Raw genomic sequence first — 22,077 nt, forward strand, 5'->3', positions numbered from 1 at the left:
TTAAGAAAATTGCTTACCGTAGTCTTGCAGTGTCCGACAAACACTGGTTTCTCTCTATTATATCCGATTCTTCATCACTCAGAAGTTGTCGTTGACGACAACATTAATCATCACTAACATTAATTATAAGTTCGTCGACCACATCTTCGAGAAAATTATCTAAGTCCCATGATTTTCTTTTCTTCTTCCGTAACATGCTTCACGCACTGTTTCCACTAATCAGTTGATAGCTCGTTCACGCCTTTTTCAAGCAGGATTTTAACGTCTTTCATTTTATATGTATTATTTCGAGCAACATAACCTTTTACTTGGCTCCACACTAACTCAATTGGATTAAGGTAACAGTGATAACGGGAATCTTAACACCGTATGAGCTTTCGTTTCAGCCAAATCATTGATTAAAAATTTATTAAATTTGTCACGATTGTTTTACATGTTCAAGGAGTTCTGCTTTTAATCTGTTTTCTCCAAAATGGATTTTTTTGATCGCAGCAATAAAGGAATTTCTTGTTTCCTCTATGAACTGTCTGGAATATTTTCCAGTTTTACACTACGATACGGGGCGTTGTATATTACAACAATACTATTTTCGGGAAATAATGACAATACTTTTTCAAACCACTTCCTAAAATACCATTTTTCACTAACAGTTGATTGAATACGTTAATTTTTTTCACCGCTTCGCAAATCTTTGCCTTTTCTGTTCTTATTAAAAGATGTTCCAGAATTATCAACCATATCGATAAAGTATTCGAATACACGCACATACAGGCTAACCACACTATCAAATCTTACAATAATCAGTAATAATCGGACAATAACCGAATATACACACACACTCACGCGTACCAAAAACGTACTGGAACACAGAACTACAATTAAAAGAAAATTAAAAATATCCAGTATGGAATAAGAGAATTTATACTACAATTTTGAAACTGGTGATAAACAATGACGTTTCCCTTTATAAACATCAGGTAGTTACAACAGCTAGCCGCGTACATTAGTGTGCTTTATATACACGTACTATCACACTAGCAGTTTGTTTATATCATATCTCCCCTTAGAATGAATATATACGTATCTCGCCACTTAAAAACGATTAGCCATAGTATTTTGAAATTTTGGATTTAGGGCTGTTGTAAAATCTAGTTCTGCACGTCCCCTTTTGATTGCATTCGAATGAACCAAAAGTGTCTCAAAAAGCCAAAAATGCTAAAAAATTTGGATTTTGGATTTTTTCTTTACTGTAGTGATAAGCCTTCATTGAGAGCTTTTCAACGATATATTATAAGTGGTACTTATTTTCATTAGTTCCAGAGTTACAGTCAAATAAAATTTTAATCAATGAAATATTTGGATCTTGCAAGGGAAGGTACAAATATATATATATTTTTTAATTTATTTCTTTTAACTTTTTTTTAATTTAAATACATTGATTTATTAATAATTATAAACACGAGATTGTAAAAACTTTTTGCAATAAATAATTATTCAATAATAATAATAAAATATATATATGGAAAAAATCGTTAGTTATTGGTGAAATAAAATTTTATGTACCTTTAAAAATTTTTATCTGTAATTTAATAGACTACATATGTGTATTATTATTACAAATGTATATATGTAATTGATTTTATGAAACATCCGATTATTTAATATTAACTGAAAATTATAATTTAGAATCATATTATTTTTTAGATTTTCTAGTTTAATTTTATTTAACTATTCTGGAATTTCTGTTTAATTTTATCTACATTAATGTTAACTACAGAGTGACTGAAAACTAGAACCTCACAAGAACAACATATATACTGAGGCATGCATGCCCAATCTTTATTAAATTGCAAAAATTCTTATCTTTTAGTTCATTCATTACTCCTATAATATTGTCAGACAATATTCTCCCTAAGTCAGAGCTAATCGTCATTTCATTTATTTGTTTTTTGTTGGCAATCATTTAATCGTTCTTTGGTTTGATATAATTCTTCTGATCTTAATTTGTGTACACATTCTCTAGTTTTCAAATTTTCTCTCGCTTTATATTCATCATCATCTCTTAATCTTTTTATTCTTTCTTTGGTTTTAAAATCTTCTTCCTCTTTATATTTATCATCTCCTAATTTTTTTATTCTTCCCTTGTTCCTAACATTTTCTTCCTCTTCCTGTTCATCTTTTTATAGTTATATTTCTTTTATAGATATATTTCTTCTTGTTGTCTTTCTTTTTCCTGTGATTGTTTCATTTTTATTTTTGATTATTCACCAAATAATCCAATAATAAAAACTGCATATTTTTACTGTAAGGTCAAAATCAACATTTGTAACTATTATACAGGAGTTCACTAAACGAAATAGTTTAATTATTATTAACTTTTATTTATACAACACATCAGAAATCTGAAACATTTGTTAATCAACAACTGATGAAGATATGAATAATACTGAACTAGTAATATGAGTAAATAAAGGGACTTTTACTCTATCCTAATATTTCATGTAAGATTGTTGAATTAATAATTGTATAAATATTTGATGTTAATAAAAACTAATATTTCAGCAATTGTCTAACTGTTCACTTTATTAAAAAATTAGAGGATCGTATCCCACTTTCAGATGAAATAAGTTTAAATGAAGTACAGCAAATAATGTGTATATGTAATTTAACAGGTGTACAAGGAAGTCATGTAGTGTCTACATCAGATTTTTTAAGCATGAGTAATCTAAGTAGAAACAATATTTAAATTATTATAAATCATCCGAAGAATCAATCTTCCAATTTTACTTATCAAAATCATATTTTTCTTACAGTTAATTATCCAATATCCTTGCAATTAATTATTTTCATCTTATTATAACATCAAGGCAGAAATATAAAGAAAAGGTGAATATTATAATCAGAACTTACATGGTTTTATGAAAATATTTTATTACATGATCTAATAAAATTTGATAAAAACTATTTTGTTTGAAAATAAGTTTAAATGTTGCCAAATTTCATTATAGAATAAATCAGTCAGCTTATGGGTTATAATCTAAAAATTTTAAATGACCCAATTTCAAATCATGATAATAATTCTTGTAAAGGACTCTTCAGAGCTAATTAGCAGCACTTTCTTTGGTTGAGTTACCATTGAAGAAGGTTAATGACACTATTGTTTGTGGCATCTTTCTTAAGAAGGCTAGGAATCTTCTTTGGTATATAATTGAATTACATTCACACTATCTGCATTTTGAAAGCAATTCTGTTTAATTATATAGCTAGTCACATTATAATTGTAACTAGAATGTAATACTAAATGTAAAAGTCTCCTATGCATTGTTACATTACTAAACAAGTATAATACACCATGACAGAATCATTCTTTTATCTATTATTCTATTAATCATCTATTTATTCATTTTTAAATCTTCCTCATCAGAACAATTTTTAAAAATAAAAAACCTTTTTATAAATTTATTCAGATTTTTCAGATGTGATGTCTTCTATTAATTTAATAAAAAATATTTATAGAGTATACTGATGTACTTAAAAATAAACTAATATTATATGTTGAATATACAAGAGTATTTTTATATTTCAGATAAAAGAATATATGAAATTCAGAAACTGTTCTCATCATTTTTTTATACAAGTATTTAATCATCTTTAATAATTTTAAATAATTATGTTTCATCATGTGTTCAATGAATTATTTTCTAGAAATAATTATAATTTTATTGGAAAATAAATTTCATTTTTTTTCCAATTCTGATAATTAAAAAATATTACCTTTAATACAAAAGTATTAACAATACTTTTATGTATTTTTCAAACAGAATTTATTGTGTTAACTCAAATTCATAAGATTTATAATATTTTTATTGCACATCCTACTTTATTATCATTTGATTTTATTATCGTTAGATCAGCATAAAAATGAATTTTATAAATAAACTTTAAATATATTAAAACTCTTTTCCTATAACAGGAGACACAGAATAGTTTGAACTTATCCTCATGAGTTCATTTATAAGTTGTCTTATAAAAATAAATCAGTAGATTTCATTTTAACTGAAATGAGAATAATTATTTATGATCAATAATTATTAATAATTAAAAAGCAAAAAAAATCTTTCCATAATAACAAGCATTACATTCTTGATAATGTCCTTTCTAATGTGTTTGTTAATGGAAAGTCATTAATTATTTAACGTATTAAAACTATTTAGTATATAAAACTGAGTTTTATTACTTAACTTTTCATAACATTATAAACAAGCACATAAGCAGTCATAGTGTTACATTATAGTAAAATCTAAAATTAGTTAATGTTTCTAATCAACATAGGTACTAGTTAGATTACATTACACTAGTTACATTAGGTAATGTATATATTATTTTTTATTAACTTAATATACATAATTAAGTATTTTATGTTGAAATTAAAATTTGGATGTTAGCTATGTTGTACAAAAATAGGAAATACTCATTTTACTGGCATCAAATCAAAGAGGAAAAAATAATAATTTATCCTCTTAACTGTATAAATTTTACACCCTTCATTTTATATTTTTCATATGTGTTATTTTTACAGTTTTTTCTTTTTTCTTATAGCTAATTATACTACAAAATAATAGAAATATAATGTGCATATATTTATTAACAGATTCATACAAAATAGAAAGTATCGGTCACAGACTAAAAATTTCTCTACAAAACAGTAGTTTTATATTTACATCAATTATTGAATAAATCTTTGCAAAATCTGTAATTAAACTTAAATTGCTAGGTAAACAGTAGTAGAAACGAAAATTAGTACAATATATCAAATTTTTATAAGAGCCTATGTTTTAGGTAATTATATGCATATTTTTTCTTTTACAATGATAATCTTTGAACTTAAAATGGTTCCTCTTACAAAATGTAAGAAAAGAAATAAGTAAATTCGTGGAACAGAAAGTATTATACTCTTCTTCAAAACTGGGCAACATAGGAATAGTAGGGAAGATTTAGTGTAGCTTGAACATTCTTGAACAAAATACATACAAATCAACACTCTTGACACAGAGAATAAAACCATAATTTGAAGTCTGATAAACATAACCATATTACACTTTCAGTTTTTAGTAAGTAAAAACGTTTTTAAAAGGATCAATTTATTTCAACTGAGGAATATAATATGTCCTTATATAAATTATTCATTACAGATGAAATATCGTCTCATACAGAGTTTACAGAGTGGTTCATGTTTAATCCAAGATAAGAAACATTTTTCATTGCTCTGGTAATAACTGTGAAAAATTAATCGCCTACGTCTTACTATTATTTAAATATAATCCATTAACTTAATACCATCAAACCATTTGTTCAAGATCGTTTTAAGTCATCTATCACGTTGCATTCAACAGACCACAAATAAATATCTACAGTAAAAAAATGTGACCTGCTGTCATTGATAGGTTATAACCATATCAAACATGTCATCAGCATTCCCCTTTTGAATGTTAAGAAGTAGTCAATACCCAAGTAGCCAATAAATTTATTAAATACTATTTTTTTAAAAAAAACCTTAGGTATGCAAGAATAATTAATACTATTCCAATTATACTACTAATCTATTGGATGCTAACTGTCCAGCGAGTTGGAATCTCCTTTCTTAAAGTTGTGACTATAGTTCATATATTTTAGTCCAGTAAACAGTGTTAAAATTAAAGGTTTATGAGAATCTGCTCGTTTCATTAAAAAAAACTTAGGTATATTATTAATCCATTATGACGGAATAAATTTATTAAGCATCAGATGGCTTACAAAATTTCAACATCAATGGGGGTTTTTAAGATAAAGTTGAAGATGAATTAATCAGGCAGTTAATTTAATAATAAAAAATAATCTGTTTTATTTTGCATTTGTAGCATTAACCTGATAGCACTCTTTTTAATTTTAAAAATCCTTTGTTAGTATTAGAAGGTACGTCACAAAATAATTATACATTATATTCTTTGTGAAATTATCTAACAAGCAGGAATACGTAGGTCTGGATAGGCAATGCAGCTCAAACATTCAGTACCTTATCATAAACTTTTTGTTGAGACAAAGAAACATGACATCTTGAAAAAGAAGGGTTTGAATACCACAACCTTTAAATTTTGAATTAAAATGATCTAGAGGTCCATTGTTCGAAACAGTGCTGGAAGTCTTCTGTGAGCTATTTTATAACGCGTGCTGCTTTTTCCTTCACATCTTTCAGAGTCTGAAATCTTGTTCCTTTAATGCAGATTTGACCTTGGGGAACAGATAAAAGTCACATGGTGCCAAGTCAGGCGAATAAGGCAGATGGTCTAACACTGGGATGTTATACTTGGCTAGAAACATCTTGACAGACAATGCAGTGTGAGCCAGTGCGCTGTCCTAATGAAGAACCCATTACTTGTTCTTTCACAGTTCGGGTATTTTTTCTTACTTTTTTACGGAGTTGAGCATGGACCTTGAATAAATACAAGAATAGTTAACCGACAGTCAGATTGTATCAGATTACAACTTTTTTCAATATTTTTAACCGTTTTTGACGTGGAAGGGCGACCCGGGCAAACTTCATCTACAACGTCTTCTCGGCCATCTTGGAAACGCTTAAACCACTCAAAAACCCGTGCGCGTGATAAACATATATTGTCATTTACATTTTTTAATAAAAGATGTTTCAGTAGCGGTTTTTCCTAGTTTCATATGAAATTTCACGACAATTCTATTTGCTCTAATAAAACAATCATTTTTTCGGCCAAAAAACAGATGTCATCCAAACGAAGCCCATGGCCAGACTAATATGTCTACAGAAACTGAAGTGGCAACAATGGATAGAAAAGGCTACACGCTACACAGCTGCCGATCGTACGAATTTGGATATGCGCAGTTCTTCTGCAGCAGTATTAGTTCGTTTTTTAATAGCCACACCTCGTATATTTAAACAAAAATCTAAGTTTTTTAAATATTTGTTTTTTTTTCTTAAATTACCTGAAGATAGAATATATTTTTAAAAAGAACCTTCAATACCGCAGTATTCAATTTTTTTTAACTGAGAAGGGCAAAAGGACATGAGCAATGTGAGAGCAAGAGGATATGAGATTATTCTTTATCTATGTGATTTTCAATTTTTTTGAAGGTAGAACAGCGAAAGTTCAAATGTTTTAATGCTTCAAGTTGTTAGTTTAGGAAGCTGGGAAGGCTCATAAGGGGCAAGGCTGTTTAAAATTCTTTTTCTTTGCATGGTATTTTTATTTCATTTAGATATAACTACATTTTAAAAAAGAAAAGCTGGAATATCACATTTTTCAATTTTACAGAATTTATCAAGCAGGGAGGGGGAATTTGTATGTAATCATGGGAATTACAAATTTTTTCAACCCTAGTGGCTACAATTCTGGTCCAATAGAATGAGATTCTAAAGTTTGGTGGATAAGTGACAAATTATTCTATCATGATCTGGATTTATTTTTATCAAAATATTATTAATCATACCACCTTTGGAACCATGAAGGGACACTAAAGAAAGTGAATTTGTGGGTTTCAGAAGGTAATTTATGTTCTATATAGCCTATGAAGGAATAAACTTTAAAACAGAGAAGGGGTTTATCGTATGTTAAATGTTATGTTCAATAATTCGTAAGATTATTCTTGACACTATATATGTTTAGATTTATCATTTTATCAAGAACTAAAAAACAAACAAGTCTGGAATAAAATTTCTATCATTTAAAGATAATAAATCAATTGAAATAAAACATTTGTATAATTTTCCCTAAAAACCACAGTACAGACAAAAGTTTTCTTTATAATTAATAGAAATGATAAATAAATATCCTAATTACAATTAAGAAAATTAATAAAAGAAGCCTTTAAAAATTTGTCCATTGGCTAGCAGTAGCTTATTCCAGAAAATTAATAATTTCTATATGTAAGAAATGCTTAATATTGTGAATTATTGTTTCATTAAAATTACTATTACAAATCATTACCACTGGGGAAAATCAATTAGAAAGTAACATAATATAATATGACAAAATGACATTAAATGAAGTATTAAGGTAGGAGTTTGAACCTAACTTACCATTTGTTGTAGATATTATTACTTGGATAATAAAATAAAAAAGGAGGATGAAATAAAGTGTAGTATGGGCCAAGAGAATGTTTATCAATACATAATTTTGCTAACTATAAACATAAATTTAAAGAAACTATAAAGAAACAAAAAATTTAAATTTTTTGTAGTGTAGCATTTTATTTTTCATTTTTAACACAAACAGCAGAAAAATAGAAAATACAGGCTTCTGAAATAAAAAAAAAGAATGTTGAAAATTTGGTGGGATGATAGAGAACAAATGAAAAAGTATTAATACATAATTGAAAAATAGATAGTTAGTGGCAGAATTTTTTTGAAAAAAATTATTTTGTGAGTCATGTACCAAGGCAACCAAAATTAAGAGAAAGAAATGTGGAGAATAAAAAATGCAGCAAAGAATACGATTTAGGAAATAAACTAGATATTTTATTTTTTGATATAAGATATTGAGGTTAAAAAATATAATGAATAAAGAATAGGGTTAATGTATCAAACCCTTCAATGTCTGGTGAAAGATTTTGTTTATGGAAAATATATTATTAGCAAATTATTATTATTAACAATTAATATATTATTATACAATATATTATAAACATTATTACTGTTTAATTAATAATAATAATAATAATAATAATAATAATAATAATAATAATAATAATAATAATAATAATAATGATAATAATATCAAAACTGAAATAATAAAATTTTCATTCAAAAATAAATTTAGGAATGAATATTGAGATATTGATGCATATCAGTTAAATTAGTTAAATAAGATGAATCATAACTTTCTATTAAATGAGTAGAGGAGTGTAGAATTAACTGAATAGACAATAAAAAGAGAAATAATGAATATATTTCAGAGAGTTAGATGAATACAAACAGCAAACGTAATAATGAATTAAAAGAAGGGTATAATTATGCCTAAAATAAGAATTACGATATTAAAATTCTGAAAAATAGATTGTTTGGAAGTAATAACATTAATATTGACATATAAATATTATTCATCAAGATAAGAATATTTGTTTATATCTTTCTTACTAATCATAATATTTAATCTATGTAATCTATAAAAAATCATTCAAATTCATTATTACATACTGGCAAATTGTCATTATGTAATAAATAATAAAACCTTTTTAATGTACATAACAATTTTTCTAGAAACATTTTCCGTGTTTATATAACTTTTATCAATGTTATTGTTTAGATTCTAGTGTTTTTTAATACTACATATTAGTAGTTATTAAATACAAGTTTATCATCATTATTATTTTTTCTCTTAATTTAGTGAATTTATAACAAAAGTCAATATTTTATATAATCTCGTACATCATACAATAACTAACAAATAAATGATCTGTAAATTAAAAGGTGCATTTTTTCATTAACATCTGTCTTTGTGGTAAGTTAAAAATTTGTTTTAGATATGCATGTGCAGTATAAATATATTTTTAAATGCATTAATAAAATTGGGACAATGAAAGAAAATTAATAATGTCTAAAAACAACAGTTTTATGATATAAGTAGTAAGAATTACTTGCAGCATTTGAGAATATGAATTGCCTTCAATCAAGCAGAATTACAAACCAAATGGTAAGTAATTTTTCCAACCATTCTAACTTATTTGGCATATGAGATTATAAAATTCATGAGGCTCATATAACATACAGAATATTTTTTCTTTTTTAAGTGAAGAAAATTTTTTCTTTATTCTTTACTATTTTGTCTATTACTGTGTTGAAGTCACAACATTCCAATATCAAATACTGCAGTGCGCAAGGAATCAGTCTACAGAGGATTGTTAAAAGAAGTAATTTCCTTTTACAATAATCTTTTTCTTTGTTCCTCTTGTATTAGTTAATGTTTATCTTAGATGAATTTTAGTACTTCAAAAGTCTATACAGAATGTATCTTGAAGTTCTGGGACTTTCATAACCTATTCTACTCGTGAAAAAAGTGGAAAAAGTTTATATAAACGTGTCCCAAAAAGTTTTGTTTGCAAGTTACAGGTAGTGAAAGATTTCACTCAGGTTTCAACTAGCCTGGTGATGAAGTTGTACTGAAAATTTTAGGAATTTAATTAAGGAGCAGAATCTCATATGGTTTTTGATCTGAAAAATTGAATAAAATATGTCCCAGAACTGTATCTGAGTAGTTTTTGAGAAATCTGAGATAAAACCAATAAATTGGTGTAAAAAACTCTGTTTTTTATATTTAATTTACAATAATTTTGTTAAATGGGTAATAAACACATAAAACTTTTAAACAAAACTTGTAGAAAATTTAATTCTGAACAAAATGGTGAAAGATAAGTTGAATAAACTATATTTAAATTATAAGTGTGTGCATCACCATTGACATACTAATGGGAAATTTATAGGTTCCGCACACAATAACTGCAATTTGAAATATAAGAGGATTGTACACATACAAGTGGTATTCTACAATATGACTCACACCAAATAGTTCAGGCATTACATGTGTTGAAGGATAAGGTTGTTAAATTGTAACACTATCAATTTAAATTTTTTTTAAATAACCAGATTCATTTATATTGTAAGAACCGTGGTAGTGCCTTTGTGGACATATCCACACAATCAGTTCATAAGTAAGTCATTTTGACATAAAATTATATTTTAGGTTTTCATCAAATTTATTATAAACATCCTATGATCATAACAACTGAGAAATTGTACAACATTTATAACTATAAATAAATTAACAATTTTTTAACATCATTATTAATTTTAATTATAGATTCATAAAATGTTTAAATAACATTTTTTTTCAAATAATAATTTTCCTGAAAATTTACAAAAAAATAAAAATTATAAATAAATCTTTATCTTCATCAGAACAAATATACTACATAAGTTATGTTAATGTAAGATAAATTATAAATGTAATAGCAAATTACCTAAGCTAAAAATAGATTTGTTTAAAATCCATATTAATTATTTAAATACAAGCACACAAAATAATATTACGGTAAACAGATAAATTATTGCAAAAGATTACTACAAAATATTTCACAACTCATAAGCCATGACTGAAAATTATTTTGAACACATAATTACATGCACATTGAATGGGTGGGAGATAAATAGTTTTATGTTTTTTTTAATTAATATTTATTTAAAAATTCATCAACCAATAATTGATACTGTTTCTGTAAAAAAATTTTTAATTGTATTATAAATTAATTAGTGGGAAGATTTTTCACTGTTAAGCTACTTATTAAATGATCTGATAGACATTTTTGTATTTTAAAAACTTGTTCTGACTTTTTAGATAGCTCCAGAGATGACATACAATATAAGAAAATATACTCATGTAGGCATAATAAATGTTAAAAAATGACACTACCTCAGACAAACAATGCAAAGGTTTAATACATATTTAAAGTTAGATGGTTACAATTCATTCAGGGAAGAATAATTTTTTCAGCCACTATCATACAATTTTCAATTCCTTTTAAGTAATTAATCTACAGAAAACTCACTTGCGTCATCTGCAAAAAGGGTTACAATGAATGGCTCAAGATTTTTAGGCAGGTCATTAATAAATAATAAAAAAAGTAATGGACCAAAAACACTTGATGAGTAACTCTGTGTTTTACAACTGGTTGAAAAAAAATTAATTTTACATGTGCATTCTTAACAAAAGATTAAATTTCAATTACCTGTTTACGGATAGTAAGTACCTGTTTACTAACCAATTGTAAGCAGCTCTTCTGATAACATAGATACTAAGTTTTTTCATTAGTAAAGATGGAGTAAATTAAATGCTTTACTGAGATCACAAGATATTGAAAATCGAATCTTTTTGTTATCAACGAATTTAAAATATTTTCCAATTTAAAAATAAAAATGTATTATAAAAATTGAAAAACACGACTGCCAAAAAATAAATAAATTTAACTAAAAAAACTGCAATAAATCAAACTAAAAAAAGAAAACAAGGTATGAAATAAAGGACTAAACATCGTTATGAAGTATTTAATTAAATAAAATATTAGGTGACAACTTTCAGATAGTTTTAATTTGTTTAAATATATTTTACAGGGTACAGCTAGCTGTACCCTGTAAAAAAGCAACCACAATGTGCCACGCTTCGCTGTGGCTGCATGGATGAGAAATGAAAAACAAAACAAAGCATACGTTTCATACAAGTTTAATTTTGCAATACTTGTGGATATACAATATTTTTTTGTTTTTCCACTGTCTGCGTAGATATAAAGGCTATCTGGTTTGCCGACTCGGGAACACGCAACATACAGTTGTCCATGTGAGAAGCAATTCGCATCTAAATCTAAACCACACAATTCTAAAGATTGACCTTGAGCTTTATTGATTGTGATTGCAAATGCCAATCGAATTGGGAATTGCAATTTTTTAAATTGAAATGGTGTATCGGTCGGGATCATGGGTATTCGAGGAATGAGGACATCTTCACCTTTGAAAGGCCCCGTTAAAATCGTCGCTTCCACTACGTTATTCATCAATTTTTTAACTGCAAGTCGCGTGCCGTTGCAGAGTTTTGGCTGATTAATATTCCGCAACAAGATAATTGGCACACCTATTTTCAATTTTAATATGTGTGGTGGCATCCCTGGCAGATCAAGATTATTTTCAACTTTGCAAGACATAAGGCCTCAGGGTACGATGGTACACTATGAAACTCTTGTTCGCTGGTTAGGTGCTACCAATACTGTTTTCATGAGAGTTCTGAACAGGTTATTCTTTGCGAGTTACTCTTAAGGGGTTGGCCGTGACTTCATCATACAGGCCTCTGTGCTTCTGCCAGTGCTTGGTAAGGTATTTGAAAAGATGATATATTTACGGGTTAATGAAAGGTTGATCTCGCACAAACTTCTGATGAAGAATCAATGCAACTTCCATCCAGGGAAGGGAACGGAAGAGCCAATTTTGAAAATTATGGATATAGTGACCAGCCCTAACTTTGTATATTTACTGTATATTCTTGTATATATCTGATGCATTTAACAACTTGTGGTTGCCCTCGGCCTTGTATCAATTGCATCGTCAGGCGTGTACTTGTTAAGAAATTGGGGTGCTACAAAGTTACTTTTTAACAGTACAGTAGTACTCCGTGATGATGGCATAGAAATGAAAAGAACGTTATCTAAGTGATGTCCCCAAGGTAGCGTGCTGGACTCTCTGCTTTGGGTTTAGGAGTTTGATTCTCTTATGAGGTTGCCCAGCGGAGTCATGTCATTGCTTATGCAGATGATAGGCTTCTCCTGGTGAAAGGAGATTCGCGGAATAAGGTTGAATTCTGGGTACGCAAGCATGTAGGACAATAAAGGTTTGAAGTGATCAGCACAAAATGGTATTTAGCACTAAGAAGACCACCATGATGCTGATGAAAGGCCGTTTGGCTGTGACTCGGCGTGTTCGTGTTTTTATGACGGATGGGCCATCCTATTCAGTATGTTTCGTTGCAAAAGTATTTAGGAGTGCTACTTGATGAGAATTTCAATTTAAGAAGCACTTTCATAGTGTCGCAAAGAAGACGTGTGATGCCTTTTCCGACATTCATAGGGTAGTCCATTCCGATTGCGGATTAAATTTAAAACCAATGATAATCTTATATAAAGGTGTATGCGAGGCTATTATGCTATATGCAGCACCAGTTTGGGCGAACAGAATGGGGTAAAAACTTGCCGTAATATTCTGTTGAGGGCTCAGCGCCTCCGCCTCCTGTTACTAATTGTAACTGGGGGCTATAGAACTATCTCAGGTGAGGCAGTTTTTGTAATCGCGGGTGTAAAGCCAATTGATGTTCTGGCGTCGGATCGTTATGCTGCGAAAAGGTCGGAAGAACTGACTGCGCAGCGTATTAGAGAAATTGAGAAGGAAGGTTTTAATTTATGGCAGATAGTTGGGATGAGACGGCACATAGGCGTTATACTCATTGATTCTTTCTAGACGTGAGGGCGCTGAAATTCGCTTCGTGGTCCCCGAATCAATATGTAACTCAGTTCCTTTCGAAGCATGGTGCGTTTCGAAACAGGCTGGCTCGATTTTGCTTAACTAACTCGTGTCAATGTCCTCAATGTTTTGTTAATGATGATGCATATCACATGCTGTATGTCTGCTTGAAATACAAGTTAAAGTGTACAGAGTTGGTTCGAGAGCTTGATGACATTGGTTTGGGTTTGGATCTGTGTCAAGTAATTTTTGAGACTTTTGGACCTCGAGATAATCTCGAAGGGGGTATAGTTTAGATTAGTAATCCGAGTGGCTAGGGACTCGTTTGGGTGGTTTACCATCAAAGTAGGCGAATCTTGGCGATTACGTTTGTTTGCGGTTCGTGATAGGCAAAATTTTAGGAAAGCAGGTTAAAATTGTGATGTTCAAATAATTTTTGAGTGTATAAGATTATGTTTTCATTTACAAGCTTTTTTGCTATTCGTTATCAGAGCTTTGATAATAAATAAATTGGTTGAATGTTATTTTTCGTCAGATGATTTAGGTTGGTAAATACTTTGATGGGAATGTATCTTGAGGCTTCTGCATCGGTGGCATCCTGATAGAGGCCACTCTCTCTAACTGAAATATGTATTCAGGTGTTGAGGTTTTGAAGATGACCTCTGGTAAAGCCCATCAGGGTTAGGGGGTGGTGTGGTGCTCGGAATCATCACAAGGTGGGAGTCTTCCCCTACGGGATCAGGATAGATGTTTATCATATTGCTTATAAACAGCGCAGTGCCTCCATGTGCCTTACTGTCCAGATGGTTACTGTATTGAGGATTGTATATATAGAGTAACCCCTAAGACAAAGGTAGTTTCAATCGGTTAAGTGAATTTCACAGAGCAGAACAATATCCAACGATTCTGTGAAGATAAACATCTCTAATTCTTGTCTGTGGGCAGCAAGACAATTAATGTTATTCTAAAAAACCTGGCTATTAACAGATTTTGACAGGGCTCTCTACTGTTCTGGGAATAACAAATTGCTCTTGATAACAGAAGAACCATATGGTCAATGACATTAGGATGTAGAAGAAAACCACTGCATTAAAGTTCCATGAGAAATCCTTAGTAGCTCATGGTATGTTATGGAACTTACTGCAAAAGTAACCAGAGTGGAAGTAAAGCACCCTCAACTGGATCTTTGGGAGGAGGGTTTTATGCATATGGGGAAGTTCTAGGGAAGGACAGACAAAGAAAATTTATAGAGGAAAGACAAAAAACATCAAAAAGAAAGATAAAAAACCATTAAGAACTGGAACATGAAATGTATTAACATTACTAAAAGTGGATAACTTGAGAATGCAAAGAATGAGATAGTCAAAAATAACTTAGACATACTCAGTATGAATGAAGTGAGATGGAAAGGAAGTGGAGAGATATCAAATGGGAATTTCCAGTTTTACTTTTCAGGGGCAGATAGGTGTGGTAGTAATAACCACACATCTCAGGAATGGTCGACCTGAGACTGTACAAGACTACACTTCATTTACATTCATACATATCACCCTCTGAAGTAATGCCTGATGGTGGTTCTGGAGGTTAAACAAAAAAGAAAGAAGGCATACTGATAAATACGAAACTGGTAGGAAAAAAGTATGAACGGTTAAGTATGTTGATGAAAGGGTGATGATGATGATGATAAAGGGAGAAGATAAAGATATTGTAATAATTCAAGTATACATTTCAACCACTCAGCACACAGATGAGGAAGTAATTCAATGTTATGAAAAGATAGAAGAGTTAACTGGGAAAGAAAAAAAGGGGGTATATGTAGTGATACTAGGTAAATGCTGTGGTGAGAGAGGGAAGGGAAAACAAACAAGGCAAAAATATTGTCAAGGAATTAGAAATAGAAGAGAAAGACTGATTAGATTCTGCATGGAGAACAAATTAGTGCTGGGAAACAACCTATTTGAAAATCATAAAAGAAGAAGATATATAGGTATCATGAATGAAAAGAGAAAAATATCCAATTGATTATTAATTATTATGACACAAGAAAGATTTAGAAAGTGTTTAAAGAAAGCTAAGGCTTATATGAGCTATAGGGAAATATGAGCTAATGTATAAAAAAACATCAGGAATAGTTTTTAGAAGAGAAACAAGGGAATAAAATGGTATCAAATAGAGTCAGACCATATAGAGGTCACAGAGGCAACAGCAACACTTAATGAGAAGGAGGAAATAAAAAGGAGATTGAAAGAATATTTTGCAGGTTTACATGCATTAGGAGAAAAGCCAAGAGAAACAGATATGGGAGTGAAAGAAGAGTACAGTCTTGAAGATCAAGTTTTTGATGAAGATCAAAAAGGATACAGTATATTAAAAAGTGAAATAAATGAGGCAATTAAAATGATGATAAAAGGAAAAGCTGAGGGATGTTGTGAAATACCATTCGAACTGATCACAGCACTAGGAAACACAGGAGAATTGTTATTACTTGATCTGTGCAATGGTATACTTGAAGAAGGAAAGTGGCTGGAGAACTTCTGGGATATGGTATTGGTATCAATAGAAAAGAAAGAAAATACAAAGAAATGCCTAGAACATAGAACAGATTAGCCTAATATCATAAGCAGCTAAGGTATTATTAAGGGTTCTAAATAAGAGGATATACAATAAATTGGATGACAGTATTGAGGAAGAACAATATGAATTTAGAAGAGGTGTTAGAACAGAGATGCTAAGGGTAATAAGTGAGAGAAACATGGAAAGGAAATGGAGAGTGTATGTGCATTTGTTGACCTAAGAAAGGCATTTGACAGAGTTAGATGGAATAGATTACTAATAATTTTGGAAAAGAAGGCAGTTGACTGGAAAGAGAGCCACCTATTAAAAAAGCTGTACTATAATCAGAGAATAAAAGTGAGGGTTGTAGACAAAATGAAAGGAAGAATAGGGATTAGAAAGAAAGTGAGGCAGGGATCCTACATGTCATCAACACTGTTTAGTATATCTTTGGAAGAAATAATTAAATTCTGTCTGAATAGGAAAAAAGGAATAAAGATTAGAGGAAGAAGAATAGATGTATACATTTTGCTGATTATGGCAGTATTGGCGGAGAGCCCAAGTAAATTGAATGAAATGCTTGATGACTTAAATGAAGCTTGCGAAAGTCAGGGTATGAGGATAAACAAAAAAAAGACAAAATGTATGGTATTAGGTGGAAATGAGGAGAGGATTGAGATTAAGATAGGAAATGTAGTTTTAGAGCAGGTGAAGGAATTTCAGTACTTAGGGACTTGCACAGTAGAAATTAAAACAAAAATATCAAGAAGTAAGCAGGCATTTAATAAGAAGGATAATAGGAAGATTGCTGTGTGGAAAAGTTAAACTTAGCATTAAGGAAGAGATAAATGAAATGTTTTTTTGGAGTGTGTTGCTCTATGAAGCTGAAATATGGACAATGAGAATCACAGACAGAAAATGTATTGAGGCTTTTGAAATGTGAGTGCGGTGCAGAATGATAAATGTCAGATGGCAGAACCATGTAACAAATGAAGAAATATTAAGAAGAATCAGAGAGAACAGGAAAATGCTAAATGTAATTGAATATAGGAAAAGGAAATGGCTAGGACATTGTATGAGAAGAAGGTGTTTGTTAGTGAATGCAGTAGAAAGCTTGGTAAATGGAAGGAAAGGAAAGAAAGGAAGAGCTTTTAAATGATGGTTGAGATTATGGAAAAGGGAAAATATGCAGAAACAAAGAGGTTAGCAAAGGATAGAACAAGGTAGACAGCAGCTGTAACTGGACCTGCCCTATGGTAAAACATTATGAATGAATAAATTACAAAATTAAAATATCAAATGCCAGAACATCTTGATGGTACTATAGAAGTTAAAATAAACTGCAGCTATAAAATGACCTAACAGGTCAAATGATGTTAAATGATATAACTAAAAGACAACTGCAATAATTACATTGTTGTCAACATAGTTTTTTCTTTTTTTTTGTTATTAGGAGAAACTAAATGAAATTTATTGAGAGTAATTCAGTTTTTATGTTACAATGGAGCACATCAAAACTGGTGTGAAAAATTGTTTGTTTTTTACTTAAAATGTTTCTATTCTTTTTTAAATATTTTTTATGTATTATCTGGTTGCAAGTGTCTTAACAAAAAAGAAGAATGTCCCACAACCATAATAAATGTAAAATCATATAATTTTCTAAAATAACTGTTTTAAAAATATATAAAAGTTTTTTTAAACACTTACAAATTTTACAAAGATTACATAATGAAGAAATAATTTGTTAAATGATCTGTAATGTTTTATCATTGCATTCTTTTCTAATTTTTTTTTTAACTCACATTAAACAATCAACTGCATCTATAAATAATTAAATATCGTAATGGAACAAAACACTGCCATAAACAAATTTTTGTATATAAAAAGAAACCAATATAAAAAACAATTTGATATCGTTACAAGTTATTTGATGCCCGTGTGTATGTTAAACACATGTTTGATGTGTGTGTGTGTGTGTGTGTTTTATTCAACAAAATGCCTACTCAGTTAATTTTTAGTGATATTACTATGCTTGGCAGTTATACATCAACTAACACTTTCTTCTATTTGATAAATAGTAATAATAATTTACATCATATTAACAAACAAAAAAGGTAAATTAATCATTTCTTTTTGTAAATAAATTTTATTTTTAATCAGTCTGTTATTTATTTGTAAAAATATAAATGTTCACATATTTTGTTAAAAATCTAACAAGTTTATTAAAAGATTTCTGAATTTAATTTCTCTGCATTACTTTTAATTTTCAACTTTATTTCAGTATTGAACTTTTGGGATTTTTAGGTAACTTATCAGTAATTTTTATTGACACCACTATTAATCACTCAGTGTATCTAAATAATTTTTTGTATATATGAAAATAATTTATATGTTAGTATGTTTATTGTAGATAGATGCAGTGTATCATATAAATGCTAAATTTGCTAGAAACATAAAAACTTTACTAAATATGTTAAAATCCTTATATACTTGGTGGATATTAAGAACAACTGTTGCGAAAAAAAAGCAAACTAAACAAACTAAAGTTATGAGAACAACACATGATAGAAAAGATATAAAAGAGAAGAATCGAGTAATTTAATCCTGAAATCTTATCATCTCCATAGTGCAATAGTGTTTCCTAACATCTCTAAAGTTTTTAAATGGAATTTACATTTTGTTTTACATCCAAACAAATGTTGGTAGTAGCAAAAAGAATAAATAAATAAAGATATTTTATAAATAAAAAATAAAAACAATAATTAGTATGTAAAATTAATAATGAACATTTTTCTGCCATTTGTTGAACATTATTCAGTTTCTTGACTGATTTTATTAACTTTTTATTTGTTTAGCTAATTCCAAATTTAATTGCTTTTTTGTATTTAAAAATAAACGAGCAAGAATTCTTATGATAATACCTAAAAACAATTATTATATAATTTATAGTTTGACCATATTTGTGGAATGTTGATAACATTTGACTGAAAAAAAATTACATAACATTACATAGAGGGTTGGGAGAAACTCAGATTATATCTTAACTAGCAGTCATTAATATAATTTGTTTTTTGTTAGTTAATAATATTTTATTAATTCTACATATATATATTCAGAGAGAAAGAAATTTATGTTTAGTCATACAATTTTTTAACTAAAAATATATACTATATTTTATATTTATTATTCATTTATATATATCCATTTTTATAAATGGAGAATCTCCATTTATTATTCTTGCTGTTTATAACATTATTATTACTACTACATTGTTAGGCTTACAATGATGTGTAAATTTAGTTTAGAATTAATAATAGTTCAGCCCAGCTAAATTAAAGAAAAATAACAACAAATACAGATAACACAATCAAGTATGAATTAATTATGATATAACTAAATTGTAACTACTACATATTCTGAGTTGCAATTACTTCCTTATTATAATTAATTATTATCAGATTATATATTAAGTTATAAAAATCTCCTTATGAAAAATAAAACAATAATTTGCAATTAAATTGATTGTGATTAGTTTGGAAAAATTTCATATATTTATAATAGTATAATCTTTTACATTGATTTCAAAAATGAGTTTAATAAAAACTTTTTTTAATAAGCCTCCAGAATCAAGAAAAATCAAAATGGCCATTATTGACAACTAAATTGAGTCTATTGTCAAGTTGATAGATTGTTTATTTTGTAAAAATCAGTTTCAGATGATACCCACTAACTTAAGCATAATTTGAGATAGAAAATAATGTATTAACTTTTTATAAACTTTTTCTTTGTTTTATTGAGTACAGAAAAATTGACTTGTGTTTTTACCAGAAAATAGAATTTTTTCACTAACTTTTAAGAGTTAATAATTTAAGAAGGAATTATATATGTTAAATGAAATCCAATAATTAAAAAAAGATAAGTTCAAAAAAATGTTTAATACTTAATATTAAACTTCCCTTTATATTTAAAAAAATTGTTAAAAACTTAATTTTGAATATATTGTCCATATTGGTGAGCCATATATAAAAAGGGAGAAAGCGCAGAAATGCTAAAATTTCACAAAATACGCTATTAGTAGAAATGTTTGCACTGCTGGTTTTTAGTTTGCATAGCTCTTACAGCATACCGAAAAATATATATCAATAAAAGTCAGACTTTCAAACCAATGCTTACAGCTTACTGTAGTAAGAATTTTATTTGTAGTTCATCCATGAGGCCTACAGCAAAGGCTGTAGGCCTCTGGATGTAAATGTTTCTACTGAGGCATTTACATCAGTGGCATCCCAACAAGGCCTGGCTTATTACTATGAGATATAAAAAGTTAGAACGCGAAAGAAAGGCAACTCCCGTTAAAGCCCATCAGGGCTAGGAATGGGGTGGGGGGTGACGACCTAAAACATCATAAGGCAGGTAGGTGTCTTCCCCTACAGGGTTGGGATGTTGTTGATCCAATAAAATTAATTTGTAATTTTGTAGACAAACGTACATTTATTTTTCAAGCGTTTTTCCTTTTTTTAATTTTATTTAACTACATTTTGTGATACATTATTTTTATTTTAATCAAGAATTTTGTGTTCAGTAATTATTAAATTTTCTTTATCATTTATATTGTAATATAAAAATTGGCAAAGATAGAACTTAACCTAACGTACTTTGTTAACAAAAAGTTCTATTTTATTTTTCTTAATTACATCATAATATTGTACTGTTACTACTTAATTACTGTATTGTTACTGTATAGTAACTGTATTGTTACTTAATTATTGTAATATTGTACTTAATTACAGCTTGTTTTATAAGGTTGCATTAAAGTTTTGAAAACTATTTTTACTTTAACTTTATCATTCAATAAGCAACCAGTCAATACTTACAACATATACTGTAAGCACATTGGCACAAAACTCCAAATTTCTCAAAACTCATCCCTTTCCAAGTCCACACTACATTCTATTTGTATGACCTAAGAGACTTTTGTAATTAGAATTTATCTAATTATTGTTTCCAAACAGTATTTTGTGGAACATGAACAATTTATTGAAATCTGAATTACAAGTTAATTAAATCCTGTTTTTAATTAAATACATTGTTAAATTTATGTTTATAGTTTGAAACATTGCTAGTGGTTGTGCCCAATATCAGTACCAGTATGATCTTTAAATCAACAGTACCTGTAATATTAAATATTATTTCTAAAAACAATATTTCATACAATAGGTACATAAAAAAATAACACTTTCATTTACTTCTATTTTGCATAGAAGAGGTTCCTCAGTCAAAATTAAAAATGTTCAACAGGTTTTATTTAAAATTCCAAAATAAAGGGTTTGTTTGGTTAAATATTTCTATATTATGAAAAAATGTTCACAAAAGTTTAGTTTTATCTGCAAATATTTTTTTTAGCATTAATCTACTCAATATTTTGCAACAATTTATAAAATTTTATAATAGTTGAAACCTATCACATT

At 28.7% G+C, this 22,077-nt stretch overlaps 1 protein-coding gene and 1 long non-coding RNA gene across 4 annotated transcripts in view; one reads left to right on the forward strand and one right to left on the reverse strand.

Annotated features, from left to right (window-relative positions):
• Positions 1–22,077, reverse strand: part of LOC142327509 (uncharacterized) — a 39,610-nt gene that overhangs the window by 3,813 nt on the left and 13,720 nt on the right. The window lies entirely within an intron of this gene.
• LOC142327507 (organic cation transporter protein) overlaps positions 9,385–22,077 on the forward strand; it is a 48,626-nt gene continuing 35,933 nt past the window's right edge. For 2 of the 3 annotated variants that reach the window (XM_075370629.1, XM_075370631.1), the window contains exon 1: positions 18,481–18,726. The gene's annotated coding sequence lies outside the window, so the exon portion shown is untranslated. Of the gene's footprint in view, positions 9,507–18,480; positions 18,727–22,077 lie in introns of those variants that run through there. The other variant, XM_075370630.1, reaches the window with a different exon arrangement.

Source organism: Lycorma delicatula, chromosome 7, assembly GCF_047948215.1.
Source record: "Lycorma delicatula isolate Av1 chromosome 7, ASM4794821v1, whole genome shotgun sequence".
Taxonomy (NCBI): domain Eukaryota; kingdom Metazoa; phylum Arthropoda; class Insecta; order Hemiptera; family Fulgoridae; genus Lycorma; species Lycorma delicatula.